Consider the following 8,237-nt stretch of genomic DNA (forward strand, 5'->3'; position numbering starts at 1 on the left):
GTTAATGTGCACAAGTCATCTAAATGGAATAATAAACATTTAATTCCAGAATGTGTAAAGAATATGGGAAGACCATTTTAAAAAGGCCAGAGCATAAGTCTTGTACTAACCATTTCCCCCACTACTTGCAGAATCTGAGGCTGTTCTGTAGCTTTATTAAATGGTATATGCCTCAGGCTCTGCTTTTAATAATTCCATTTTCCCTGAAATTCTCACACTGAACCATTCTGGGATCTAATAGTACGCTGGGATTTTAAGCACATGATGAGAAGGACTGAGAAGCTTAGGTTCTGTATGCTTCCCCCCAAACCTCAGAAAGCAATTATAGACCTGTCTGGCACCATCTAAAACCCAGAGCCCTCCACACTTTGAGCAGAATGCAGGATTTCTTAACCTCTGTGTCGTGGCCACAGACAATGAATGGGGCATGTGCCTCAGAGCAAAGAAAAATATGAAAAGAGAAATGGAAGGGATGATAGCTTTCTTCACTCTCTTGGAGGGGTCTAGAACACAGGGCTAGCAAACCAAAGGTGCTCTCTGTGGTCTAGAACTGGACATCTCTGAAAGGTTCTGGTCTCCATCCATGAGGCCATCTGCCCCTTCAGCCTCTCTGTCCCTTCCCTACCACTGATGTCAATGGGGCCAAGGGAAGCCTGCCAAAACCACTGGCAGGTGCTCGCAATTCCCGGATGTATGTCTGCTAGCATGCCAGTCTCTCGAACACTTCCCGTTGGCAGTAGATTCTCAGCAGTGCCTGGAGGATAAAGGCTCACTCAAAGTCTGGGCTTATTTAATACCCTGCTGGCTCTGAGTGGCATTATCAAATCCCAGGGCCACTGTGGGAAAGGAAATTTTGCCTCGGGGCTCAGTGACATAGGCCCACACATCATCCCCTCCAGCACCGGACACAGCGTCATCGACTACACATGTAGCTCTACAGCCTATTTCAAAATTTGGAGGTTAATTACAGTCACAAAAAGGACAAATACTATTTTATGCCACTTATATGATGGAGTGGTTGAAATCATAAAGACAGAAGGGAGCTGGGGCTGGGGGAAGGGAGGAGGTTGGGGGAAAGGAGGCTGGGGTGTTGTTCTTGGGACAGAGTTTCAGATTTACAAGATGAAAAGAGTCGCCGGCATGGATGCGAAATATGACTGAACTGTACAGTTCGAAAAGGTGAAGATGGCAAATTTTATGTTATGTGTATTTTAACACAATGAAAAAAAGATCTGGAGCTTAATTAACATAATGTTGGGAGTGAAAAGTATAGTTAAGAGCGGAAGTGAAGAGAAACTGCCACCAAGGTAATGTGGTGGCCTTGGAAGACAAGTTTCACTGGGAGAATAAATTTATTTAGCTGAGAGTGTGCTAGAGAGATGAGAATCAATGATGAGTTTACAAACCTTTTTTGGGTCACATGCCCTCAGACTCAGCTCCAGAGGAAATCCAATTTTGAACCATTATACAGGGAGGACGCACATGGCATGTAAGAGAAAACCAACAGGACTTAGATATGAGAGCACCGCCAACATGCAAATGTACTTATCAAACTCTTTCTTCCTCTGTTGTTCTTGTGCAACTCAGAGCAGCAAGCGGATAGCCTGGCAACAGCTTGCACACTTTTCTCTTCCCAGAGTATAACTCCATGAGTTGGAAACCATGCTCTTTCTTCCGTGTATCCTGAGCACCCATGTGTAATAATTATGGAGGCTATGAACACGATTTGAAGGAGGATTCAGTGGGAAGAGCAATGAAAGACCTGAAAAAATTTTTTCCTTCTAAAATTAAAAAAAAAGAAAAGCACCAACATAAGAACAATTCATTATTTGCGAACTATTTTAAATAGTGAAAGAAATTAGTGAACTTTTAGAAGATAACTGCAGGGGCGCAAAACCTTTTTTCTGCTTTGATGTGTGTGATGGTTAATTCTGTGCGTCAGCTTAGCTTGGCTTTGGAACTCAGATGTTTGGTCAAACACCAATCTAGATGTTGTTGAGAAAGGGTTTTTTTAGATGTGATTAATATTTAATTAATTAAATCAGTAGACTTTGAGGAAGACAGGTTATTCTCCATAATGTGGGTGAGCCTCATCTAATCAGTTGAAGACCTTAAGAGAAAAGACTGAGGTCCCTCGAGGAAGAAGGAATTTGCCTCCAGGCTTGAGCTGCAACTCCTCCTTGGGCCACCTGGTGCATCCGGTCCACCCTGCAGATTTTGGATTTACCAGCCCCCACAATCAGTGAGCCAATTCCTGAAAATAAATCTGTCTATGTATATACATCCTATTGGTTCTGTTTCTCTGAAGGACCCTAATATGAACCTTTTGCAAACATCATTGGGAAGTGACAAGGAATGTGTTGGTGCTACTCTTGAAATGTTGAGACTGTAAGAACAAGTTCTAAGGGGAAATGTGGGAGGCACCTGGACATTTAATCTCCTTAATGGAGTACACATGAAAATCCTAATATGATCCTACTGGATCTCATTTTCAGCCACTCACCTTCTGTTAGGGAGAAGGTCAAATGTGCACCACATTTAGTTAACTGATTAGCTAGAAAGGCAAAAGTGACATTTAATCAGAGGGGCATGTCCAAACAAGGAGCAATGTCCTTTTCCCCCCTGACAGCCTAGATGCGGTCAATAATTAAATTTTTATTGAATGCGGACTATATTTAGAGTACTGAATTCGGTGTTGCTGGGACTGAAAAAAGAAGTAAAAGATGCTGCACTCTCATTGAGCCTATATGCTAAAGAAGTAAGTTTAAGCCCACATGTAGACAGCAAGTCAATTACGATAATATTTCATAAAACTGTCATTATTAGGGACTGTCAGGTGCTACCCTAAAGAACTTTTGTATAATGTAAACTTTTTCATCCAATACCACAATTTTATTCTAACTTAAAAAAAAATTGGAGGTTTCTGTTAAGTGTGTATATTACCCATTATTAAGGAAATCTGAAAAGGCTTCTCTATCAGTTAAACACCTTTATTTATAACTCCAAGACTGATTTAATTGAATCATTTGAGAAATACGAGTTGCAAATGAACCAGGCCTAGACTTTTCTTCTTAAGACTTACATCTTAGCTTATATAAAGTTCATGTCCTGTGAGTAAAGGCAAAAGCAACTTTCAAGCTAATGGTCTGATTCCCGGGGGGTGGAGAGTCTCAGCGGGGCAGGGGATGCAGCCAGGCAACCCCCAGGCCTCTCTCGGGGAGTAGTTTCCAGAATGGCAAAGAAGTGGAAGGACAAACCAGGTGAGAGGTCATGAGGAAAAGCCGAGAGTCAAAGTCTGAAAACACCATCCACCACTGGTCCTTATCAAGGACAACAGGTCCACAGAGTTGAGGGCTAGAATTATACTAGATCAGATTGAGAGCAGGATGGGACCAGGCAAGGAGACCATGATGGCTGCCCAGGTAACTCCCGAGTATCGGTGATTAGCAGGAAGGTAGAAAGTGGCTTGGTTGGAGCCACTCAAAGAACCAGACGCAGGACAGCCCAAAAGCAAAACACCTAAAGTTATGTTCTATGTGACAGCTGGTAATGACCTTCAAATGCCCTTTGACCTGATTTTTTTTTTTTTCTGCACATTCTTGCCAAGTGAAACTTCTCTAATCCTGAGGCAACATCTCCAGCGCTCCCTGTCCATGAACAGTTTCTGCAGCAACTGGACGGCAAGCGGCAGCAACACGAGGAGGGAAACTATGAGTGTACCGTGCAGACGGCTGCAGATGTTGCTAGGGGCTCAGGAAACAACAACGGAAACGTGGCCATGTACCCCCAGCCCCAAAGGCACAATAGCTCCTAAGGAAAACCAAACACCACTGACAAGAACCGGGGACCGCATTCGGAGTGGGGACGAAAAACCTGCAGGCTGGCCCGAGTGCGGCCGCTCAGCTACTGCAGCCCCGTGAGGGCCGGGCAGGACCTCCTTGCGCTCCCACAATCCTTGGACACCCCCTCCCCTCCAGCTCCAACGCGCAATGCAGTTGCCCCTTGAACAACGTGGAGGTTAGGGGCACTGAACCTGCACAGTCAAAAATCTATATACGACTTTTGGTTCCCTCAAAACTTAACTACTAATAGTTTACTGTTGACCAGAAGCCTCAGTGATAACATAAAACAGTCAATTAACCCGTATTTTATGTCACATGTATTATATACCATATTTCTTACGATACTGTAAGCTAGAGAAAAGAAAGTGTTATTAAGAAAATCCTAAGGCGGAGAAGATACATGTATCTACAGAAGTACTGTATTGTTTATGGAAAAAAATCCGCATAGAAGGGGACCGGCGCAGTTCAAACCTGCGTGGTTCGGGGTACACTCTCGCAGGGCCGCCCCTGGGGTCTCGGGGTAATAGACATTACATGGAGCTACTCTCCCACCATAGATCACTCGGTGGGTTCTTGCGACCTACACCCCAGGGCCTAGCACACTCGGGCTCCTGCTCCCCTACCCGAGCCATTCCCACCTCTTCCTGGTCACTTCCCACGCACTGCAGCCACACGGACCCTTCCTGTGCCTACACAAACGAGATTTGGCCCCGTCGCAGAGCCTCTGTGCATGCTGCCCGCCCCCCCCCCCCCCCCGAGGGAATGTCCTCTAGCCAGCTCCTTGCGTGGCTGCTTCAGCCTCCATCTGTCGGGTCTGGCTCAGTGGTCGCCCCTGACCTCTGTTCACCCTCCCCCGCTGACTTCTTAGTACATTCGCCCACTTCCCCACAATGTTTGTGTACTTTCTATTCTCTCTTCTGAGGGCGTGCGCTTTGCACATCTGGCTCACGATATCGCCAGAATCCAGCGCGGTGTCTTGTGCAGAGTAGGTGCTCAGATAAACTTGCGTATGTGAATGGATGAATGGAAGAATTCTTAGGAGGTGGGGGATAGGATGGGAGGAGTAGGACCAGCAGGTCTCTGCTTTGTTCAAGGGATTCTGAACCATCACCCCTTCATTCTGCAACCCCTCGGTCCATCCCTCTCTTCACCCCCCAACCCTTGACTCGACACCCTTTACCTAGTATGTGAGCTGAGTTACCAGAAGAGGTCACAGCCAGCCACGCAGTCTTTGACATACACGGAGCAGTTCTGAGGTGCTGGGTTAGAGAGGGATTGGCAAATGCTCTCTGACCCAGAAATATCTACTCCATCTGCTTGCCACATTGTCTTTTTTAAAAAAAAACTGAAATATAATTGACATCACATGGTCTGAAATCCTTCCATTAGAATCAGAGTCATGCTTTTCACTTTTAAGCTAAGACATTGCCTCCTGAGTCCTCCTTTTTCCAAATGTGAATGGCTCCGGGCAGGGTAACACAAAAAGTTGTCACCAGCTCCTTACCATTCATGTCACAGAGTGTTGTCTAGAGCTGCCCCATCCCAGGGGCTGCCGGCTCCCGCCTGGGACTAAAGCAGAGCCACGTGACTCTCCTTTGCCAGATTAAAAAAAACAGTCCCAAGAGACCTCCACAACAAGCCTGATAATCATGGTACAAAATGATCGTTTACAAACAAAATATTTGAAGCGAGTGCTGAATGGAATCCAACTGAAGCCCAGCGAAGCCCAGCACCAGCCCAACTACAGATCAGACTGACGGGCCCCCCACCACGGGTGCCCCCCTCGCAAGCAGTTAGTCAGCTGTAAGAGTTTAGCTTCCCCTACCTTCTCCTGGAGGCCTCCTCCTCCCCAAGGGTAAGAACGACAGCACTGGACCAGATAATAGCCCTGAACCTGCCCAACCTGCCTCACAAGGTCAATATGAAGATGGAATATGATAAAGGCTGTAATCTGTCCTGAGTTATACAAACGTAAGCATTGACATTGACTTAAGCAGCTCTGCCCCCTTGGGCTGTTCCTTCCTCTGTCTCTCAAATTACTTTGAAGCATTTCCAACAAGAAACACACACACACACACAAAACTTCGACCCAGATGGACACCATTCTGGCAAACAGCACATTGTAGGAGGCACTTTAGCTTTGCGACCATCAGTGTTTGTAGGTGAGCTTTGAAAATCACTCTTTGGAAGAGGTAACGCTTCTCCCCCTCCTGCTCTTGGGCTTCTCATTTCTCCTTCACCCCACGCCTACGCCCCTCTCCCGTTCTCCCTCCTCTCTGCGTGGGTTCCAAAGTCAGCCCCACTGACCTGAAGAAGCATCAGTCTTGAGCAGGAAGCCAATTTGCATCCAGGCCGACCTACGGGTACCTGCCCATGCCCTGGGGCACCAGGCTTCCCCAGTACCACCAGCAGTTAGGACTGCAGTCCTCGGCAAGCCCACGCTGGTGCAAACCGGCCAGCCCTTCGGTGCAGGTGTTTTCATTCGGTGATACAACTAGCCCTTGAAATGCATCAAGCCTAGTTTTCCTTTACACCTGAAGTTTTTTGCTCTTGCTTTTTTTGCTTTATCAGGCTTGGTTTTCAAGCCACTAAAAGACATGAAGCGTTCTATTTTCGTAGTAAAGCTCTGGGAGAGTTTCTTTTCTTTTCTTTTTTTGTAGCCCATGGATTCTCTCCCACAGCCTTGATGAAATCCAAGTCCTAGAGATGTACTGCATTCACAGTTACTTCAAGCAGCATCACCGGAACAGATCACTGATAAGAAACAGTTAATTCTGAAGAAAAAATATAAAGTCATAAAACAAGGGCAGGGACGGGCTCTTCTAACATACCCATTTTACAGATGAGGAAGGTAAAATCTGAGGATTGCTCAAGTGATTTGACCAAAGGCTCCCCGCTATATAGGACTAGCAGAGATGGTCCTAGAACCATGGCCTGTGCCTCCGGCCCCATGTTGTTTCCACTGTGTGAGGTAACAGGGCTGCTTTTGCAGGGAGGGCCAAGGTGAGGACTACACGATGAACGTATCACTTAGGATTAAGTTCAGTTGTCAAATAACAGAAAATAAGTGCAAGACAGTAAATCTATACATTTCTACAAAAAGAAAATCAAAAGGTAAAAAGTCCAAGACCTGTGTGGAGGCTCCTTAATGTCATCGGGTGATCCGGGCTCTGTCCAGATCCTCTGTTCAGCTTCTGTAGAGTGTGTTCACAGTCCTTTTGCTGTCAAGATGGCTGCCAGATTTCCAGCCATCATATGCATGCTTCAGGCTGGAAGAGAGGGAGCAACAAAGGGAAACAGACACTCATGCCAATGGAGCATAGTCGGAAGAAAAGCAGGCAGGGGCAAGGGCCGAGCCTGCTCCCCCCACCACCCAAGAGGAAACTACCATTAAAAGGAAAAAGAGGAAAAACACCCCATCCTATTATTCTACACCAGCCTGGAAGGAGCTCACCACCCTTTCCCAGGTGAATAACTACCTGATAGGTAGATGAGCGCGTGGACAAAAACTTGACCGGGCGACCTTCGCAGGGAGGGTTAATCAGATTAAAACAGTCCGCCAACAAGCCCATTAAAAACCCCTAGACTTAGAAACTCTGGGGGCAAACCTCTCGGGTCCCCTCCCTCTTCGGGAGCTTTGTACTATCACTTTATTATCACTCAAATAAACCTTGCTTTGCTGCCCACCACTCTTCGTCCGGTCCACCTCTTCATTCTTCCCAGTGGTGTGACCAAGCACCACGGGCACTAAAGGATGAGAAATCCTGCAACGATGTCAGCTGAGTTAGTCTACTTCAAAGGATTCTCCAAAAACTGCCATTCCATGCCTTCTATTTGCCCTTAATTGACTAGTCCTGTGCCATAAGATTATTTCTAGTTTAGAGGAGGTAGACACATTATGACCTTGGATAAAACTGGGGTTCTGTGAGTAAAGAAGAGGAAACCATCATTAAGAGGCAACTAGCAGTCTCCCTGAACTGGGACGGTTGGCTTTAGGTGCCACGAGGGATCAATCCGATTCTATCACATGGGAAGAAATGTGGAGGAAGGAGCCAAATCCAGTGGAAAACCTCCAGGCTTCCGTTTTACTTAATCTCTTGGCAGCCTTTCAAACACTTGATCACTCTCTCCTTGTTAAGCCCCTATTCTTCCTTTGGTTTCCAGGAAATCATACCCTGGTTTCCTCCTCTGACACTGGCCATTTCTTCTTAGTGTCCTTGGCTGGGTCCTTTTCCCTTCCCGACCTCTGATACTGGAGAGACCCAGGGCTCAGGCCTTAGATGGCTTCTCGATCTAATCTTCTCCCTGGAGGTCTCGTCCAGCCCCTGATTATATTCTCTTGATATGCCAAAGACTCCCCAGTTCTTATCCCTAGCCCTATCCTCGATCTTCTAG

This window comes from Phoca vitulina, unplaced genomic scaffold, assembly GCF_004348235.1.
Source record: "Phoca vitulina isolate PV1807 unplaced genomic scaffold, GSC_HSeal_1.0 scaffold4, whole genome shotgun sequence".
NCBI classification, from domain to species: Eukaryota; Metazoa; Chordata; class Mammalia; order Carnivora; family Phocidae; genus Phoca; species Phoca vitulina.